The 21,635-nt window shown below is 41.3% G+C and overlaps 1 protein-coding gene across 1 annotated transcript in view; it reads right to left on the bottom strand.

The window, feature by feature from the left end:
• The window catches only part of NTN3 (netrin 3), a 235,454-nt gene extending 213,890 nt beyond the window's left edge, over nucleotides 1-21,564 (bottom strand). Inside the window, exon 1 of the mRNA XM_020808199.3 lies at nucleotides 21,495-21,564. The gene's annotated coding sequence lies outside the window, so the exon portion shown is untranslated. The remainder of the gene's footprint in view (nucleotides 1-21,494) is intronic.
• Between the last annotated feature and the right edge of the window lie 71 nt (nucleotides 21,565-21,635).

The raw sequence follows: 21,635 nt of genomic DNA, 5'->3' as shown, positions 1-21,635 counted from the left end.
GCCCAATTGGTGAGGCTGCTTGAGAAATGGCTGTCGCAGGAGGGAACAGAGACCTATGAACAGCTTAAAGACTTGATAGCCCTGGAACAGTTCTATTCAGTTCTGCATGGGGAATTGAAATTCCAGGTGAGGGAAAGGAAACCGAAATCTGTGGCAGCAGCCGCAGAAATCGCGGATTTTATCTCCCAAATAAGAAAGCCCTTGGGTGAGGGGAAATCTGTAGGTAAACCCAAAGAAACCTACAGCAAGTACTCTCAGGGACCAGGGAAAAGCCAGCAAGGGGGAGGGGCCCATGGTGAAGGGAAGCCCTCAGGCATGAAACCAAGCCCTCAGAATTTGGAGGGAAAACCCAAACAAGAGGAGAGAGAATCAAAATACACCAGAAAATGCTATTTCTGTCAGGGAAAGGGTCATCTGATCTCAGAGTGTGAGAAATTGAAGCAGCTAAAAGGAATGGTGCCTCAGAATTCTAGTGGGACCAAGCCAAAAGCTGTGTTCTGTGTCCAGAAAGAGCAAGGCTCAGTGTCACAGAGGGAGCCTGTTGCCATGGCTACTCAGTCTGGGACAGCTGCCTCTGCTGATCAGGCTGAGGAAAATGGTCCTCTTCTGGAGGTAAAGCGCTGCTTGCTGATAAAAACAGATTCTCAGTTGTTTGAGACAGCCGGGGTGGACGTAGGAATACTTGACCGTCAGTATAGGGGGCTGCGGGACACTTGTTCCCAGGTAACCCTGTGCCATCCAGATATTATTCCTAGGGAGTTTATAATCCCAAATGAGAGCATGAAGGTGGCAGGGATTGAGGGGCAGATAATCTCTCTGCCAGTAGCAGAGGTACCTGTCAACTTTCAAGGCTGGAGGGGAGATTGGCGGATAGCGATTTCATCGACTCTGCCAGCAGCCGTGCTCGTGGGAAATGACCTGGCTGAACATGTGAAACGGGTGCTAGTGATTACACGCTCACAAGCCACCACAGGGACAGTTCAGGGGGGTAATGATGAGCCAGAGACGGAAGCAGGTGGGGGGAGTTCAGAAGCTGTGGTGGAAACCTTAACCACAGACAGCAGATTTGGACAGGAGCAAAAGGCAGACGCCACTCTCCAAAAGTGTTTTGAACAGGTGACTGACGCCCAGCTGACACCTGAAACCCCAGTGAGATTTCTGGAGAAAAAGGGGATTTTATATAGAGAAACCCTGAGGAATATCTCAAAAGGGGGAGATGGGATCAGAAGTCAGCTGGTGGTACCTGAAAAGTATCGCCCCATGATCTTACAAAGGGGGCACTCTGACATGTTTGCTGCACACTTAGGAGTGAACAAAACACAGCAGAGAATAACACAGAATTTCTACTGGCCTGACATAGGGAAGCAGATCAGGGAGTTCTGTAAACAATGTGATGTGTGTCAAAGGCAGGGGAATAACCGCGACAGGACCAAAGCAAAGTTGTGCCCTTTGCCTGTGATTGACACTCCGTTCAAATGCATAGGGGTGGATATAGTGGGACCTTTGCCCAAGGCCACAAAGAGGGGGAACAGGTTCATCCTAACAATTGTGGACCATGCCACAAGGTATCCTGAAGCCATACCCCTGACTAACATTGAAACTAACACAGTGGCCGATGCTTTGGTGGGGTATATGTCCAGGATGGGATTTGCCTCAGAGATAATCACAGATTTGGGAGCATCGTTCACATCAAAGCTCATGAAACGCTTATGGCAGATCTGTGGAATTAAGCACAAGGAAACCACTGCCTATCATCCTGAAAGTAATGGGTTAACTGAGAAGTTCAATGGGACTCTAATGCGCATGATTAGGGCTTACTTGGCAGAGAATCCAAACAATTGGGACCAGAAGCTGCAACCCCTTTTGTTTGCTTATCGATCAGTGCCACAAGCCAGTACCGGGTTTAGTCCATTTGAACTTCTATTTGGGAGACGGGTGAAAGGGCCCCTTGATTTGATCAAACAAAATTGGGAGCAGATCACCCAGGATGACCCACAAGACGTTGTGACTTACATAGACACCTTGATGAATGACCTAAGGAGAAATCTAGAGCTGGCAGCAGAAAACCTGCAAGCTCAGAAGGTCAGACAGAAAACATGGTATGACCACAAAGCTAGAGAGAGGCACTTTGACCCAGGGGAGGAAGTGCTTTGGCTTAGGCCCTGCAGAGAGAATAAACTGCAGCTCAAATGGGCAGGACCATATAGGGTCATTTCCAAGATGTCAGACCTGAACTACCTAATAGAGCAGGAGGAGAACCAAGCAAGGAGGGTGGTTCATGTGAATGCCCTAAAACCCTACTACAGAGGGGAACAGAGGGTTTTATTCGCGATAAAAGCAGCTGAGAGTGAGGAAGCTGAATTACCCTTCTGGGAGGGTAGAGGGGAAGTAAAATACAACCCAGAGGAGGTAAAGATCAGTCCTGCACTCACCCAAGACCAGCAGCAAGAACTAAAAATGCTGCTTAGAAAATATCAACAGGTGTTTTCCAACAAGCCGGGGATAGTGAAGGGAGTGATGCATCGGATCCACACAGGGGATGCACCCCCGCAGGCAGTATCCCCATACCGAGTAACGGGACCCTATAGGGATAAGGTGCGGAAGGAGCTGGACGAAATGCTGAGGGAGAACATAATCGTCCCCTCTTCTAGTCCTTGGTCCTCTCCGATAGTCCTTGTGGACAAGCCTGATGGGAGCATTAGGTTTTGTGTCGATTACAGGAAATTAAACCGTGTAACCACTCCTGATGCCTACCCAATGCCCAGGCTAGACAACCTGATTGAAACCATAGGGGGTTGTCGGTTCATCTCATCATTGGACCTGGTAAAGGGATATTGGCAATTAAGAATTGATCCCAGGGATCAAGAAAAGACTGCCTTTTGCAGCCCTTTTGGTCTCTATGAGTTTCGAGTCCTGAGCTTTGGTCTCAGAAATGCACCAGCCACATTCCAAAGGCTGATGGACCAGACCTTGGCAGGGCTCAGTGACTTTACAGTGGCCTACATTGATGACATAGGGATCTTCAGTAATACCTGGGAAGATCACCTGATACACCTGGAGTTAGTGCTGCAGAGGTTAAGTGCAGCAGGGCTAACAGTAAAGGCCAGCAAGTGTCAGCTGGGTAGCCCAGAAATAAAATACTTAGGTCACATGGTAGGGGGAGGAATGATAAAACCCCTGGAGGCCAAAATAGAAGCTGTTCGAGATTGGCCTAGACCCAACACCAAGAAAAAGGTCAAATCATTTCTTGGGTTGGTGGGCTACTACAGAAAGTTCATCCCGAGGTTTAGCGAGATTGCGGCTCCGCTGACCGATCTGACGAGGAAGAAGGCTGATGACCGCATCCCGTGGACCAGCGACTGTGAGGCGGCGTTCCAGAGGTTGAAGGAGGCGTTAATCAACTATCCTGTCCTGCGTGCTCCAGACTTCGACCGGGAGTTTATCATCTACACCGACGCGTCTAACAGCGGGGTAGGAGCAGTTCTGTGCCAAGAGGATGAGAATGGTGACCAGCATCCAGTGTCCTACCTGAGTAGGAAACTTCAAAAAGGTGAGAGACATTTGGCAACCGTGGAGAAGGAGTGTTTGGCCATAGTCTACGCGATCCAGAAGGCCAAGCCTTACATCTGGGGAAGACATTTTGTTCTGTGTACTGACCATTCACCATTGCAATGGTTAAAGACAATGAAAACCCACAATAGCAAACTTATGAGGTGGGCTTTGAACTTACAGGACTATGACTTTGAAGTGAAGGTGGTCAGAGGGTCAGTGAACTGTGTTGCTGACGCCTTATCAAGAAGACCTGAAGACTGAAGACGGCGAAAGAACATGGACTATATGTATATAATGAAAACAAAAAGTTAAAATGTACCTGGTTTTAAATTGGTTTGTATTAATAAAGGTAAATTGATGTAATGTATATGGTAAATGTTTAAATGCCTATTTGAAATGTTTAACTTAGAATGTAAGTAAGTATAATATGGTAGGTATAATTGGTGTTGTGTGTTTTATACAGGTTGTTTTTTTGGGAAAAAGCACCTTAGCTTTCCCCCTACAAAACAACTTATAAAGAGGGGAGGTGTTACATAACAGCACTGATGTTACCTGTCTGTCATGGGTTTGGAGGGAAAGTTCCATCCTATGGGGAGTGGAAGGCGGGACATCAGGAGGAGGGGCTGTACTGTATAAATATGTGATGCCTGTGTGGTGAAGGTAGATGCTGAGACAGACTGTGAGACACTGGGTTGGGACGAAGCAGCAGCTGGGGAAGAAGAAGCTGTTGTGGGAGTCTGGGTGTCTGACAGGGTACTACTGTGTGTCAGAGTACCAGCCTGAAAGGTTCAGGGGTCTGTTGGTTAGCCAGAACTGATGGGTTCAGGGTCTGTGCTTTAAGTTAAAGGTTCTAGGTGAACCAAACTGTATGCTTGTGTGTGTGAGAATAAGCCACGTTACTTTATTTTATTCACCTGATTGTTTTATTTACCCTGTTTGTATTTAAAATAAACCTTATTCTTTTATTGTTTAAAAATCCATCCCTGGTCTGTGTGACTTATTATAGGGAATGGTTGGTGGCAGCTTAGTAACTGTGTGATAGATCCCAGTAGGTCTGGATATATGTGTGCCTGTCTGCCTCCCATTCGCGTTCCTTCTGCTGTGTGCTGGCCATGTCTCCCCAGGCTGGTGCCTTACATCGAGGCCTTTCTGCCAGCCGAGCAGGTCAAGGAGATGAAAGCATGCTTTTGTGCCTGTGCCCCAGGTTTCTAGGCGACGGACATCACCTCACACTGGCACAGAACAATGGCCAGCCCTGGTCCCTCGGAGTTGTCTCTAGCTGATGTCACATCTATCATGGCCATCGTCCTTCAGGGAGGGAAGCAAAAGCACACACAGAGTGCAGCCAGCTTTGAAGTCCTCCGAAGGAGTGTGCCTGTCGCCTCTGTCCGTGGGCTCCTTACCTCCCACCTACAAGATCAGGGGAGAGAGAGAGTGTGTGTGTGCAGAAGGGGGTGGATGAGGTTTTTTTTTTAACAGGGCAGTGAGACTCCGGCAGGAACAGCAGCATGGTTTGCTCATCCTAGGCTAGAATCAAAATCCTTTTTTTATTTGTCTTTTTTAAATTTTCAAAACAAATACAAGAATGCAAAATGCTCACTAATACAATCTAAAACACAGTGCACTTCCATACCCACAGAACCCCTTGGAGCAATGCTTTTATTACAAACCTCCTTTCCAAAATTGTATTGATTGTTGCTTAGAGGCTTTCCCCTTTCCTTTCACTCATACAAATTCAATAAATCTACCCCAAATAGCATAAAAATATTTAAACTTATTTCCTCTCTTTTCATCTTTTCAGTAATCAATTTATAATTTAATGCAATGTCCGATACTTCATTATACTAATCTTCTAATTTAATACCATTTTTATCTTTCCAGAATCTAACTATTAATATTCTAGCACTTGTCATAAAATTAGAAATCAATTCCTTTGAGCAATAATCAAGTTTCACCTTATAAAAAATTGACAGCAAAGCAATTTTAGAATTAAGTTTGATATCTTTTCCAAATATATCACATATTTCCTTAAAAATCAATTCCCAAAATTTCTGCATCAATGTACACTCCCACCACATATGATAATATGTGCCAATTTCTTCATCACATTTCCAACACGCCTTAAAATAGTCTGAATTTATTATGTACAATTTCACCTTAATGTACTACCTTAAACTAATTTTTTTCCTTTATTCTTACCAACATTAATCTTAAAACTCTCATCTTCCAAATTTTTGTCCAATCCTCTGTTTTAATTTCTGTCTTTAAATTAAGTTCCCAAATTGATTTCAACCCTTCTATTTCAGTCACTTTTTTCCCTTGTTCCAAAATTCGGTTATAAATTCTACTTACTACTCCCTTCCTCAAAGCATCTTTCTGCATGTTTTCATGTGATGATAGAAATTGTTCATACTTAGTACATTCTCTACATTTGCCATTAGTCTTCAACCATTCATTTGTCCAACTATTTATTTATTTATTTATTTTTATTTATTTATTTATTTATTTATTTATTTATTTATTTATTTATTTATTTTATATCCCGCCTATCTAGTCGATAGACCACTCTTTAATCGGATATAATTATCCCATGATATTTTATTAGTTTGAAATTTAACTATAATTTGATCCTTCAACCTCATTTTAATCATCCAATTTCAGTCTGGCAACGTTTTTAAACAAATCAGCTAAATCCTTCAAGTTTGCTGGGAAATTTTCTATTTCGGTCACTATTTTTAGTTGTGAAGTAAAGGGACATAACTTATTTTTATATCTGTTGCAGGCATTTAACATGTTTCTTTAAAAGGGGTTGTTCACCTGATTTATTTTTTTACTACATTTAACAAATATTTTCAATATTCCTATTTATTTCTGAGGATTCCATATCCCACCACATTAACCTTCCTTTATTATATATAATATCTCCAATAAATCTTAGTTGATTCGCTATACAGTGGCGCCTCGCTTTACAATGTTAATTCGTTTCAGCGAAATTGCTGTAGTGCGAAAACGTCGTAAAACAAAATTAAAAAGCCCATGTTCAATGCGTTCCAATGGGCTGAAAACTCACCGTCCAGCGAAGATGCCCCATAGGGGCAGCCATTTTCGGTGCCTGTGCAGCAAGGAATCTGTCCCTAAGCACAGCGGGGGGGCATTTTCTTCAGCTGGTGGCCATTTTGAAACCCGGCGATCAGCTGTTTTTGATCGTCGTAAAGCGAAAATTGGTTCCCGAAGCAGGGAACCGATCATCGCAAAGTGGAAAAACCCCATTCAAACTATCGTTTTGCGATTGCAAAAGTGATCGCAAAAACCTCACCGTCAAGTGGATTCGTCGTTAAATGGAGTAATTGTAAAGCGGGGCACAACTGTATAATAATTTTTTTAATATTAGGAATACCTAAACCTCAATTTTTTTGAGTCTTATACCAATATCTTTTTTTTATTCTTGATTTCTTACCTTGATTACAAAATCCATTAATTAATCCCTGCCAATACTTAAAAACTTCTTCTAATTGTATTGGGAGCATCCTGAATAAAAAAGTAATTTTTGGTAATATTTTCATTTTGATCATAGTGATTCTCCCAAACCATGATAGTTCCAATTTAGAATACTCCTGCAATTTATCTTTAATATCACTTTTTAATTTGTTAAAATTTTGCTTCTTTAATTTTTGAGTCATTTTAACTATATTTATACCTAAATGTTTAATACTGTATAATTATACATTTTAAAACCATACTTATTTACAAACATTTCTTGTTCATATTTATTGTAATTAAACATCATTATTTGTGTTTTTTGCCAGAATAGTTAATTCTGTTATTTCCCTAAATTTTTCTAAATGATTTTTAATTTTATCCATATTTTCTAATGGGTTTTTAATAGTTAATAATGAATCATCAGCAAATAAATTAATCTTACTTGTATCATTTTTACCTAATCCTTTAATTAATTCATCTTTTCTTATTGCATTAGCTAACAGTTCTATAATCATAAAAAACAATACTGGTGAAAGTGGACAGCCTTGTCTTATATCTCAGCCTAGAAAAATCCACTCTGTTAAACCATCATTAACTATTACTTCAGAACTATTACTACAGTACTGTATGTTGAGTCTTTTTTTTTTCTTTTATAATGATATCTAGGGGAATGTTTCAAGCTCATAGTTTGATCTTGAAAAGATTAAGCACAGGATACAACAAAGCCACCTCAAATGTTACAATGCTGAGCTAGAGCTGGACCCTCCGTTTTAACTGGACCTTCCCTTCTCCAGCCACATTCCATATTGGTATGGAAGGAACATAGCATGGTGTTTCTGTAGGAAAAGTGTAATATCACTAATAGGCTAGGAAACAAGTTGTTGCATACAGTGGAAGACAATGTCTATCACTATGAAGATAATAGGTTTATGGAAGAACTTTGGTTTAGTCAAGCCGGCATTTGGTTTACTGAATGCTGCTTCACCTACACCCAAAGTATAAATTAATAAATATAAATCTGGTTGTGTGAGGGTTATCCAGATGTGCGTGAACACTCCAAAGTGCCAGTGTAGAATTGCAGAACAGGGAAGCAACCGAAAACCTATGGTCTACTTTCTTCCTAGAGTTGTCTTGCACTCCATTTGCAGACTATGTTTGGGCCTCCAGAGATTCTCCTTAAAGATGGAAGGAGGGTGTGATTGTTTCTTCCCTAGATTTTTGAAGCTGCTCACTGAACAACCCCCCGGAATTCAGTTTAAGACAGGAAAGGATGGGAAAGAAAGCTGCCCTTAAACCCCGCAAGAATTTGCAACCCTCTCGCCACTAATCCTTGCTGAAGATCAGGAAAGCCGGTGGAATAACTTGTTGATCTTTTTGTTATTTTTATTTTGCATGTGCTCGGGTAAATTTAGTTCCCATAAAAATGAGGAGTTGTCAGCACTGACTTTAGAGGCAGCCGTGGTGTAAGCAGCTGTTGTGTAGAGCAGGCGAGATAAAGCCAAGACAATGCCCTGAATCCTGCCCTTAAAGCTTCGTTGCTATCCCCACTCCCCACTCTTCTCTCTATCACACATTTGCTGTTCTTTTCAACTTTCTCCTTCTCACTCCATAGACTGTATAGATGACTGTAAGATACTAAAACAAAAATGTAAACCTACAGATCTCTCTGTGTGTAAAGGAAGTGGAGAAAATGTGTAAAAATGTGCATTACATAAAGTATTTGAATAAGTGTGTATGTGGCATACCATGCCAATGAAAAGCAAATAAAAATTCCATGCAGATAATAAAAACAAAATATTGTAAAATGATATAAAAGAAACATGAGATGGCAAGGCAGGAGAGAGAAATGTGATGATGTTGAGATGGGGAGCTTTTCACGTTTCAGCCACAAAGGGCGATGCACAAAGCATGCTACTTTTCACCCATCCACCCCAAAAGCAGCTGCAAGGCGGCACCCACTTGCATTGATATTGCTGGCAAGTCCTCAAAGCAAAGGTGCTCACGTGGCAGCCACTGTTCCATCCTAAGATCCTACCTAATAACTACTGGATAGCTCAGTGGTTTAGGTTTCTGGATGCAGATTCAGAGACTGGGAATTCAGTTCCACACTAAACCTCCTGGACATGGGCTGGACTTGTTGATCCAAAGGGTCCCTTCCAGCTCTGCAGTTCTAAGACTATCCAGTTTTTAATTTTTGCGGGCATGTCAACATTTTTACAAATTTCCGTATCTATCCAAATGGAAAGTTTTGACTATTGAAAGACAATAGTCAAAATTGAAGACAATGAGTATACAACAGTGCATTTTCCACTTATTTGTTGTCACTGCAACACCTGCTTACAAAATTGCACTTCCATTGTAGGTATGTCATATTTTTTTAAAGAATTCCAAGCCTAATTCATTTTGATCTGAAAGTATGTGATGTCTGACAACTGTCTCTCCAAACATAGTTTCTATAGAGACCTTATTGAAGGTATTCAGTTTTACAGTGGTCAAAATAAATGATGCAAGGATGCATAGAAGGTAACAGTTAAAGAATTTAATGTTGAGTATGTCAGTGAGGAAGCTCTCACTGAAAATTGCTTGGCAAAATGTTGTTAAACAAGGATCTAAAGAGTTTATAATAAAAAGAATCAAGGATGAACAAAGAAAGAGACAAGTGGGAAAACAAGGATGTAACTTCTTAACAGTAGAGGTGGGCATGAACCACCAGTTTGATGGTTTGTGCTAGTTTGTTTTTTTGACCAAACAGGTGTCCAGCGCTTCCCAGCTCCTCCTCCTCTGGTGGGCACTGACTTGTGCATAGTCTTCTGGCTTCGCTGCCTCACTGCCTTTGAATGGGTGCCCACCGGAGGGGGTGGAGCACAGAACTGCAGAACATCTGTTGCACCATGGTACGAACTGGCATGAACCGCCAAACTGGCCATTCATGCCGATCTCTACTCAACCGTCCAACAAGCCCAACTTCTTCTGCATTTGCCAGACGTGCATTAAGCTAGTTAGTCACCTGCATGCCCATCAAGGTGCTACTGCTCAGCCTGAACTACTCACGTCTTCTCAATTTCCCTCAATGGATACAGATGGTTATCTTTGAAAATGAAGGATTAATTATTTTTATTATTCAAAAATACCAAGCCCTGTCAATCAAAATTATAAAAACATTGACTGGCATTATATAACAGTTACAAGTTTTAAACAAAACTCTAAGTATCTGTTAAATATCCGCACAGTAGGTACGCTGTTCCTAATCTTGCTGGTTTTTGTAACTCTAATGGTGTTATTTCTGAGATGTACAACTGCTTATAATACTTCATGAAATTTCTTGATACTGCTCCCAAAGTCCTGATGACTATGGGTTCACTGAAGTGTGTTACATCCTCAAGCGAGATGTTTTGATCACCAGATCTCTGTATCTTGTCAGTTTTTCCAATTCTTTATTTTAACTCTGGAATCCCCTGGAGTTGCAATGGCAATGATCCAGACATTTCTTTGTTCTATTACTACTATTTCTGGTGTGTTATGTTCAAGGTGTCTGTCGGTTTGGATCAAGAAGTCCCGCAAGATCTTGACTTTGTCATTTTCTGACACCTTCTCTACCTGATGTTCCCATGGGCTCTTGGAGGCTGGCAAATTATATTTTTTGCATAATGACCAGCACACTAATTTTGCCACTCTATGTCTAATTTTATAATCTGTTTGCTCAGTCTTTGGACATTTGGGACTGAAGCGTGACACTGTTTCATCATTTTCTTGGCAGAGTTGACTTTTGCTGTTGACACCAATTTCTTGGATGTTAGCTTTCATCACATTGGTTTGGAGTGCTTGCTCTTTTGTATGTCTTTCTGCATTTTGGCTAATATGGGTTACTATTTTCCCCTCAGTGATGTATGCCATTCTGTCAACTCAGAATTTCTGGGTTGTTCCATGAATTGTTCCTCTATTGATACATTTTTTCCACTAGTGCATCTACCTCTATCCTCCATTTGTCTTCCGTACTATGGTCATTGTTCTGTGTTGATTTTTGTTTTGCCAGCTTTTCTAGTTCTTGCAATTCCAGTAAACACTTTACTCCAGATGATAAACTTTCTCTGGTCCATTAATTGTTGTTCCAAATTTCCATCATTCTTTTTTTCCAAAACCACAGGCTGTTGGGTTTGTCTTGTAATAACATTGCATTATTTCTCGATTTTCAGTGAGTGTCCAAGTTTAGTGTTTGTGTTGTTCCAGTAGCTCTGCAGCAGCCTGTTCTGGTCCCTCAACAGGGTCTGCTGAGCCCTGTAGCCCATTTGGCACCAAAGGCCCAGGGGCTATAGCATCTGACATGGTCCTTGTTGATCTGGGTGATGACCAGTCCAGTATGGATTTCTGTATATTTTCTCTCATCCGAATGGATGGTTGGTGGACACAGTTGGTCTGGCTTCTCAGTGGAGACCTGTCTGGCTTGGGAGACCCTTCAGTATAGCTCTTAGCCTCACTGAAGAATGCAACAAGGCCTGCACCCATGGAGAGGAGCAGCAGCAGGAGTATTTAATGATTTCTGCATTGACTCCCAGGCATTTGCTTGAGTCACCACCTTAGTTTACCTATGGGTCAATTGTACCTGATGGTGTTCAAAATGAATGATGACACCCTTGAGAATTTAAGAACACTGGGCAACCTCAGCAAGGACTGTGGCACCAGTTCAGACCAAGATCTGTGTGCCTAGTTCAGTCTTGTCTCCATGCAGTTGCCAATCAGTTGCTCATAGGAAGAGGCCAGGAGAATGTACACACACCCTCCCACCTCTTGGTATCAGGAGGCACGTTGTCCCAGAAAATGTGAAGCTGTCGGGAGGAGTCACTGCCTTCTCTCCTCCACTGTGCTCGCACAATAGGTGAAGTTGCTTAAAATACATCAGTCTTGGTGGTGTACTCCTCACACAGAGCCACCTCAGCAAAGAATACCTGTAGGTCAAGTTGTGAAGAAAAACCCTAATTTTAAAGTTAAGTGTCTGGTTTCTTTGCCATAAAAATATGTGCAAAACAACAACAAAGATATACATTAAAAACAATTAAACTGTAAAACTTATTAAAATACAATTCAATAATTAAAAAGAGATAAAACATTAAAAACTATCTTAATTTTTAAAAATGGCATTCAAGGACTCAGCCGTGATTGATAAAAGCCTGCCTGAAAAGGTGGGTCTTCAGCTGTTGTTGGAAAGACAAACGGGGGGGGGAGCCTGATCTCCCGAGGGAGAGCATCTCATAACCTGGGAGCTACCACCAAGAAAGCCCTCTTCCGTGTCCCTATTATTTGACAGTATGCGGAGGCAGTTCAAACTTGCTGATCTTCCCTGGGTTGTTCCCAGTTGGGTTACCGAGAACACGGGAAACCATTCTCCTTTAAAGTTCTTGTTGGGAGTTGAATTTACAAGCCATTGTAAAAAACGGGGAAAGCAGAGATCCATAGAAACATGGCTAAAATCAGATTGAGTCAGGTGATTTGGCAGCTTTAACTCAAAACTGCCAACTGCTGATTGAGGAGGGGGCTGCAGGAAGGCGCTGCTGCTGCTGCTTTGGTGTCTGCTTCAAAGATGTTCAAAGGTGGCAGATCTAAAGCAGCCACCAGCTTCTTAGAACAAAGCTTCATGTTGATCTGAGAGTCTGATGTTTCTTCAGAACTCAGCTCTGTTTCAGGGCAAGAGAGTGGCTTTTGCTGATAGCTGGTTCCAATTTATTCACTTCTTGGAGGAGACAATAATCAGGGAAGGAGATAAATAATCTTCAGATGGAACAATTAAATTTAACTGTCTGAAGACTATTTGTCTCCTTCCCGACTATCATCACTGCTGCACGCCTTATAAATTGGATCCAGCTATCATGAATATGGAGCATTGCCTCCTTTTGAGGCCCAGTCGCCCGGGCCAAAATACTGGGGCTTGGATTAAGTGATCATTGTTGATCTGAACACAGTTTCAGGTCGTTTTGAATCTCTCAGCCATGGAATTGCAGTCTCTTTTCAAAGGACTCAGAGGCCTGCATTCACAGCTGGGTGCTAGCATGATTCACTGGATGTTAGTGATATTCTGCAGATGTATGCCAAATGAAGCCTGGCCCCAGAAAGGCTATCGGCAGAAGCAAATGGAGATAGGGTGGATCAGAAGAAGCACGTTGGTCCTCAGGGTGTAGTTTGGCCTCGCTCAGATTCCAGCTCAGTTGCAAATTCCCTTGGCTGAGCTTTGGAAACCCCAGTTCCCAAGCTGCAAAACTAAATAAAAATGATCTTGGAACACTCTTGGAAGGACAATTACAAAAAGAAAATGTAAGCGATCTTGTAAGTTGCAGAAGCAAACAGTACTGTTAAGGCAAAAAAAAAAAAAGCAACTTGAGCATTCATCCAGCACTAAGAGTTTCTGAAAGCAATCTTCCATGTTGTCAAATGGTGACTGACCTAGACAGCTTTCAAACAAAGGATTAAGACAAACTCATAAAGGACAGGCCAAGAGTTACTCTCAGTTGTTTTGGCAACCAACAGAAACATCCTGATTAGAGTTTGTGTACTTCTGACTATCAAAGACAAGGGCGATGGATGTATAAGATCTTACTTGTCGGCTTCCTAAGAGAGCACCTGGATGGTCACTCAGAAGTACAGGAGAGAAATATGCTTAGATGATGGAGGAGAGGAACAGACAATTGACAATCCCTGCAAATAGTGTAGTTATTATCTATCCCATTAGTAAGAAGGTGACAGACATCTAGAAATGGTGAGATGAACAGCCTGCCATCAGGACACAAGGAGTGAAACACTAGTAGATCACATCCATTGTTGCAAGCAGAAGTAATTCCTACAGTTCAGAATCAGCTGACCTGAAAGCCAACCGCAGCACTGCACATTCCTCCTCCTAACCAATCGAGGGAATCACGTACCAGAACTTTTTTTTTTTAAATTAATAATCTTACAGAGCAGAAGTGATGAATCCTGTTACTGGGTGGCGGCAGCGGAGGGATTCTAGAGAAAGGAAGTGTGTTTTGCCTCCCATGCTGAAGCCTTTGTGGCTGGTTAGCATTAGAGTATAAGTCTTAACTTTTCTTCTCAATGAGAAATCACCACCATCATCTTAGAACTGCAGAGCTGGCAGGGAGACCTTGGGTCACTGAGGCCAGCCCCTGTCAAGGGAGCACAAGGTCTACATCACTGAGCTATCCTGCAGTTCATAATAATAATCATGTGCCGTCAAGTCAATTTTGACATATGGAGAACCTTTTCAGGGTTTTCTAGATAGAGAGTACTCATAAGTAGTTTCTCATTCTCTTCTTCTGGGGGCACCCTAGAACTGTGAAGCTTGCCCAAGGCCATACAGGCTGGCTTTTGTCCCAGGAGACAGAGGGGAATTGAACTTTCAACGTTTGGCTCTGCATCCAGATATCCAAACCATTGAGCTATCAAGACTCCCTATAAAACAACAACTACTACTACTACAACAACTGACAACCACTCTTTTCTTCCCCTGCTTGAGGGCAAAAAAAAGAAGACAGTGGTGGGGACTGCTACTGCTCTTTCTTCTTCATCTTTGTCAGTAGCAAGATTAGCAAGTAAATAAACACTTGGTTTTGCCACACTTTTAGCATTTTCTGCACACACAAAAACTTCTTTTGCAAGAAAATGCAAACCAAAAAAAAGCACAAAAACCTCTTCTGATCTCATCCATGAGAAATAAATAAATGAAGCTTTACATCCCTAGTTAGGATCTTTAATGGTGCCTGCACTAGCTAATATTAACGACTTGCAAGTTAAAGAGCATCTGTACTCAGGCAGGGCTGGGGCGTGAGAAAGAAAGTGTGTGAAAGACGCAGCCGTAAAATGTGAGATTTCACTTCCACATACATAGGAGTGCGTTTACAACACAGTGTTTAAAATTTCAGATGGTCTGAGGGCTAACACTGCATAAACCCAAAGTGTGTGCTAGATTTAGCTTCTGTATAGCCAGATCATCTTAGAATTGCAGAGCGGGAAGGGATCCTAAGGAACATGGAGTCCAGCCCATCTCAAGGAGGCACTGTGGAGAACTGAACTCCCAACCTCTGGCTCTGCAGCCAGATCCCTAAACCACTGAGCCGTCTGCCAGACATGCTTTGTGGAGAACACAATGCATTATTTGTTTCTTTAGCTCTTCTGCTTGGGCACCATTAAAAAAAAAGGGGGGGGAACTATCATAGCTGGAAAAGATTAAATTTGCTTCTACCAACCACCAGTCTGACCACTGCATTCTGGACTCACTGTAGTCTCAAGGGCAGCCCCATGTAGAGAACATTACAGCAGCCTAATCTTTTGACGAAGTAGATGTAAGAGGATATACAGTATATATATATCTGGCATGCGGTGATCTCAGTCTATTTGCATTGTAGGATTTGTGGTCTCTAATGCCAGAATGGAAAACATGATATTTAAATAATAATTTTTAAAAGAACATACAGTATTTGGAGATGCCGAAGGCCAATCTGCTGATAGGGTTCAACAGTGAAGGAACCTTGTAAATACTGTTATTTATTTTAGTACTTATAAATGTAAGTACTGATCATTTTACAAGTTAAATATTTTCAATTCCTAAGGTTAACAGCAACAATTTAAAACTTTTTAATGTTCAACACTAAGAAATCAGTTTTCAGAATGAAAGTTCCAAGCTCTGGTTTCCCCTGAGATTATAGTAATACAAAATTTACTGGCAAGGGGAGTTTTCTTAATTCTCTTGCGGATGTTAACAAGGACAAAACAATTTTAGAAAAGCACAACTTAGGCTGTTTCAGAGATATGCCACATCACGACTCAATATAATATCAGTTTTAACAAGGAAGGCAGTCCGTTTTCTCCACGGTGGACAAAAATCAATGATTTTAAAATATCAAATTGATTTAAAACACGATTTAAATTTGAGAACAGTTTTTTTAAAAAAAATTTAAATTGTCAACAAATTGAATTTTAAAAATTTGAATCATGGTTTCAATCCTGTTTAAATCAATTTGATTTAAATCAAATCTATCCTGTTTTTGTCCATGAACGCCCTTTTATATTCTTACCTTCTATTCATTTGAGTAGTTCTGTTCTGACACTGCCTGCTATGGATAACTACAAAGTGGGTAAGTAGGGAAGCAGAAAAGTATTGGAGATTAACATATGAAATGTTGAAAAAATGTATTTTGCGAGATATCATTTAAAATGGAATTGTGTTTATTGAATTGTGTTTATTGTGTGAGATTGTAGATAATTGTTGTAAGCTGCCCAGAGACCTTTGGGTAGAGTGGGTGGCATATAAGTTAAACAAACAAACAAACTATGAGCCCATAGTTGTGTGTCCTTCACTCAGGGATGATTGAGAACAGATCTTATCCCTCCTCTGTATGGCTGCCTTTTGAGTATTTGAAAAGTGCCATCCTATCTCCCCCTTCAGTCTTCTTTTCTCCAGGCTAAACATGCCCCATTCTTTCAGATTTTCCTCATAAGGCTTAGTTTCCAGCCCCCAATCATTGTTGTTGCCCTCCTCTGAACTTGTTCCAATATGGTGACATCCTTCTTGAGGTGTGATGTCCAGAACTGGACCCAGTACTCAAGATGAGGCCCAACCAGTGCCAAATAGAGTGGAACTAGTACCTATTGGGATTTGGAGACTATAACGTCTGTTAATTCTGCCTAAAACAGCACTTGCCTTTTTAGCCACCACATCTCACCGTTAGCTCATATTCAGCTTATGATCTACAACAACTTCAAGGTCCTTCTCACTGAGCCAGGTATCCCCCATCTTGTTACTGTGTTTTTCCTTTTTCTGGTACAATACTTTGCACTTATACCTGTTAAATTTCATTCTGTTGTTTTCAGCCCAGTGCTCAAGACTATCTAGATAATTTGGAATTTTGTTTCTGTCTTCCAGAATGTTACCTTTTCCATCCAATTTTGTCATCTGCAAATTTGATTAACATTCCCTCTATCCCCTGATCCAGGTCATTAATAAAAGCGTTGAAGAGCACTGGGCCCAGGACTCAACTCTGGGGTACCCAATTTGTTACCTCCTCCTGGTTTGAAAAGGACACATGAATCATCACCCTCTGACTACAATTCTGTAGCCAACTGTCTATCCACCTGACAGTAGTTCTATCCAGCCTACACCTACAGTAGTTAGTTTGCTAATCAGAATACCATGGGGCACTTTATCAAAAGCTTTGCTGAAGTCCAGATATACTGTGTTTACACAGGTTCCTCCTTTTTGAAGACAGGGACAACGTTCGCCTCCTTCAACCATCTGCCACCTCACCCGTTTCCCATGATTTCAATAAAATAATGGACAGTGATTCTGAGAGTTCTTCACTATTTGTACAAAATCTCTTGAGCAAAGAAACTATGTTGGCTAGGCAATGATAAATTTATTCATTCTCAGAAACTGATAATTGGATAAAACTCATGGAAGAAATAAACATGTCAAGAAACAGCTGAGAGCCCTGATGTTGTTCAAGTGGCTTAGTAACAACTTAATTAAAGTCCTGATGCATGCAAATATTTCAGCAAATCAAATAGCCCATCAGTTCCTCACTAATGGGAGACCTGAATATCACCACAGGAAATTAGAAATGAAACAAACAACTGGAGATAAAGGACCATTCAGCTTAAGCAAAGTGGGAAAAGCTGTTTGTAGCTGAAAAAATGGCAAGGCAGCAGGCCTGGAAGACACCTGCATAAAAAAAGATAAAACATTTTGGCACAGTAACAAAAATGTCCTTAATTTCCTTAATAATTGTCTCGACTTCCCTAGGATTCCAGAAATTTAGAGAAAGGCATGAGTGACTGATATTTTGAAACTTGCTGAAGAATCCACTGAACCCCCCCCCCCCAAATTGAGTACAATCTCATTATTTTGTCATACTTGTAAAGTCGTGAAGAGAACAATTCTTAACCCTCTAATAGATGTAGTGGAATGGTCCTCATTCCATAACAGACTGGCTTTAGACCTGAGAAGGACTGTATAGAACAAATCCTATATTTAACACAACATATTGAAGATTATCTTTGATGGCAGGAAAATCACAAAAATAGCCTTTGTCAACTTCTCGGTCGCCTATGACACTGTTCATCATCAAGCACCATTATAAAAACTCTATAAGGTAGTTAAAGTAATAGTTACCTTTGTGCAAAAACACAGATTTCTCATCAATGACCAACTACTTCCTCAACTACCTCCCAAGTTTTATTATGCTGATAATCTCACAGTTGCTGCTCATTCATACAACTTTCAGATGGGTGCATATTATGATAGAAATTGACTTAAATTCAACCCTACTATAAGGGTGACTGCATGGTCATTAACCACCGGAATTGCTCTGCCTTAAAAATGGGCATACTCAACCTCCCCCCCCCCCGCTGCATAACATACAAGGCTGATTCAAATTAGTCCAGCCTTTTTCCTGCCAAACTGTTCCCCACTCCCTTCTGCCTGTAGAGGGCTGCTACTTTTTTTATGCCAGAAGGTTTCAATCAGGCTTTCCCCCTGCAGATATTGTTGTAAAAATGGGGGCATGTCTGTAGCACCAACATTCACCTCTCCTCTCCCAAGACACTGGGGATCCCCAGAGAGGATACGCGCCTGAGAGCCAGGGGGATTCTATCTGGCTCGTCTGCAAACAACGGCTGGTACATTTTTGTGCTGGCACATATCCAATCTCTGGGTCTTCCTGAACCATATCAGGTGACACTTGCAACTCTTGTCTCTCCCTTGCAGCATCCGGGTATCCAGCCAACACATCCACAAATCATACACATATAAAAATCCTACCCATCTGGGGGATTTCTGATACAGTTCAGTTGGGGTTTCAGCTTGCTACTTTCCAAGATGTAAATGTTAGATTTTAAAAAATCATTTTGAGTTCAATGTTAGATTTTTTAAAATTATTTTGAGTTCAGATTATTTGTGTTAAAATTTCATAGGTATATTTGATTAAAAGTACTGTAGTTTTCAAGGTAGAGGTTAAGAGAGGGTGTCACAGTTTTCTAATGTCCTGTTATTTCCCAAACTGTAATCCTTGCATAAACTACTTAATGTTAGATTTTGTGAATCCTTGCAGGTTCTATTATAGGTATGTTTGATTGAAAGTAGTTTTCTTAGAGGTGGATGTTAAGATCGAGTATAACAATGACATCCAGCCAACACCTCTCCCCGTCACATTCTCTAACCTCCCTGATCGTCCACTATTTTTATTTTATTGCCTTTGAGTTTATTGCTGGATCATCTCTGCACATATGAAATATTTTAAAAGGGGCAGGAAAAAGCAGTGAGCAAGACGAAATGAAAGAAGATGCCATGGAATGCGTGAAAACCAAACTACTTTACAACAAACCATAAAAGGAAAGCCAAAGGCAGGACTAGAGGAAGGAAGGCAGGAAGGCTGTGGACTGGTATGCCCATCACAACATGTCCCATGTGAACTCTGAACAGCTAAAACATTCCACAGCCCCTGTGTGAACACTGATTATGGTTTTAAATGCAATATAGGCTTTGAAGCCAAATTGAGCCAAGCCGACTCCTTCCAATTTAGCTTTCCAATCTAGATACGCCATGTGACTCAAATATGTTCCTTTTGTCTGAGAAACATGCAGACATCTCAGAAACTTCAGGTTACATGGAAGGGTGTCCAACTAGATAGGTAAAGGTTTCCCTTGACAATTTGTACAGTCGTGTCCGGCTCTAGGAGACAGTACTCATCTCCGCTTCCAACCTATAGAGCTAGCGTTTGTCCAAAGACAATCTTCCGTGGTCACGTGGACAGCGCGACTAGACACAGAACGCTGTTGCCTTCCCACCGAGGTGGTACCTATTTATCTAGTCACATTTTTGCACTTTGCATGCTTTTGAACCGCTAGGTTGGTGGGAGCTGGGACAAGCAACGGGGGGGGGCATGGATTTGATTTTATGACTGCAGGTCTTCTGACCTTGCAGCACAGAGGCTTCAGCGGTTTAACCCGCAGTGCCACTACATCCCAGTCCAACTAAATATGTGTTGTTTTGGATTGTACACTTATCTGTAAGAAACATTTCCTAAATACAAAGCAAAAGATCTCCATGAGGACCAATAGCCTTTAAAAGCTAGCAGGAACCACTTAGGGCACTTAACCATGAACACTAGGAACTACAGCCTTAGCTCTAGGCTGCTCTGCATGTGAATATGCCAACTTGGTGTGGTGTAGTTAAGCCCATGCAAAACAAGTAGATATAGCACTCAGTGAAAGGTGTAGAATGGATGCCTGAAGCCAACCCTTATTGATAAAATTAATTACCGTACCCAGCAGGCATTGCACTCAGTGGCACAGAGAGGTGGCAGCTAACAGCTAAAGACTCAGAGCATCTACACTGAATGCACATCTGCTCTTTAACTACCAACCCATCTCTCCCAGAATAAAATAAAGAGAAATGTTTTTCCCCCAAAACATCTGTGAATCTTAAAGGAATAGGAGAGAATAGCAGAGCATGATGTGGAAAGAAAGAACTACCCATCTCTTAAAATGGAGAGAACCCCAGGAAAGTCTAGTCTCTGGTCACATGGCGAACTAACTGCATTACTTGGAAGTCACATAGCAAGCTATGTGATGGGGTTGGCATTATCAAGGGGAACCTCATAAAATGGGGTTTCTTTGTGTTTTTAATACCAATACAATCTTTTGTGAGTACAAGGAAGAACAGACAACTTCACACCTATTGTTTCTCAGAGTACTCAATGCCCCTCAACATGTACCATCGAAGACCTGAGGTCAGCTGCCCCAAACGCTCTTTATGTTGCTCACTATTTGATGAGCATTATCTGATCTACTTATTAATTGTACTGTGGTGCTTCAGACATGAACAAATCAGGTCTCCCACAGAACAATTTCAAAGTTCAGTGCTGGTTTCATTGATACAAACCATATTGTTATGAACAAGCAGCAATGAGACAACTTGGACAACAAATATAAAACGTGAAGATACATACATGCAATTTATGCCATCATTGTTTTAATCCTGTTTTGTCTGTCTTGGTGGAGGCTCCAGCCATTCAGCCAGTTCCAGAGACAGTGTGAATTCCTGCTGCAGGTGCTATCAATTAATGCCTTTATTCAACAGCAAGATCAAAGCCACCCACAGATGGAGCAAGATAGAACAAAAGGCAGTGGAGCCCCCATAACATCACCCACTGATGCTCACAATTAAGAAGATGACGACGACTAGTGGGGCACCAGCTAAATATGGAATATAAAGTGCAGTCTATGAATAGCAGGGGAACAGGAAAGCAAGATAGACATCGTTTCATAGATTTCCCATTTTCCACATCTGTTTCATAAGTCAACAATTCTAAAATTAGCAACAATTTCAAAAAGACAAGCAAGAATACCTGAACACAAACAATCTGATAAAATCATTTCTAAAAGTGATTAGTTTGCCATTAATTTCTCTATTCTCCACTGCTTACCTTCCTCAACAGAAAGCCTTGTGTTGCAGGAGAGTCAGGGCTCAAAAACCACTCCTCCAGTTAACTCCCTACACCTGTATAGAGGCCTTTTGCTTTCTGAGCTTAACAACACTCAGGTGTTGGTTTTTACCTGATGGCTAG

Source organism: Pogona vitticeps, chromosome 13, assembly GCF_051106095.1.
Source record: "Pogona vitticeps strain Pit_001003342236 chromosome 13, PviZW2.1, whole genome shotgun sequence".
NCBI lineage: Eukaryota > Metazoa > Chordata > Lepidosauria > Squamata > Agamidae > Pogona > Pogona vitticeps.
This window is presented reverse-complemented; position numbering and strand designations above follow the sequence as displayed.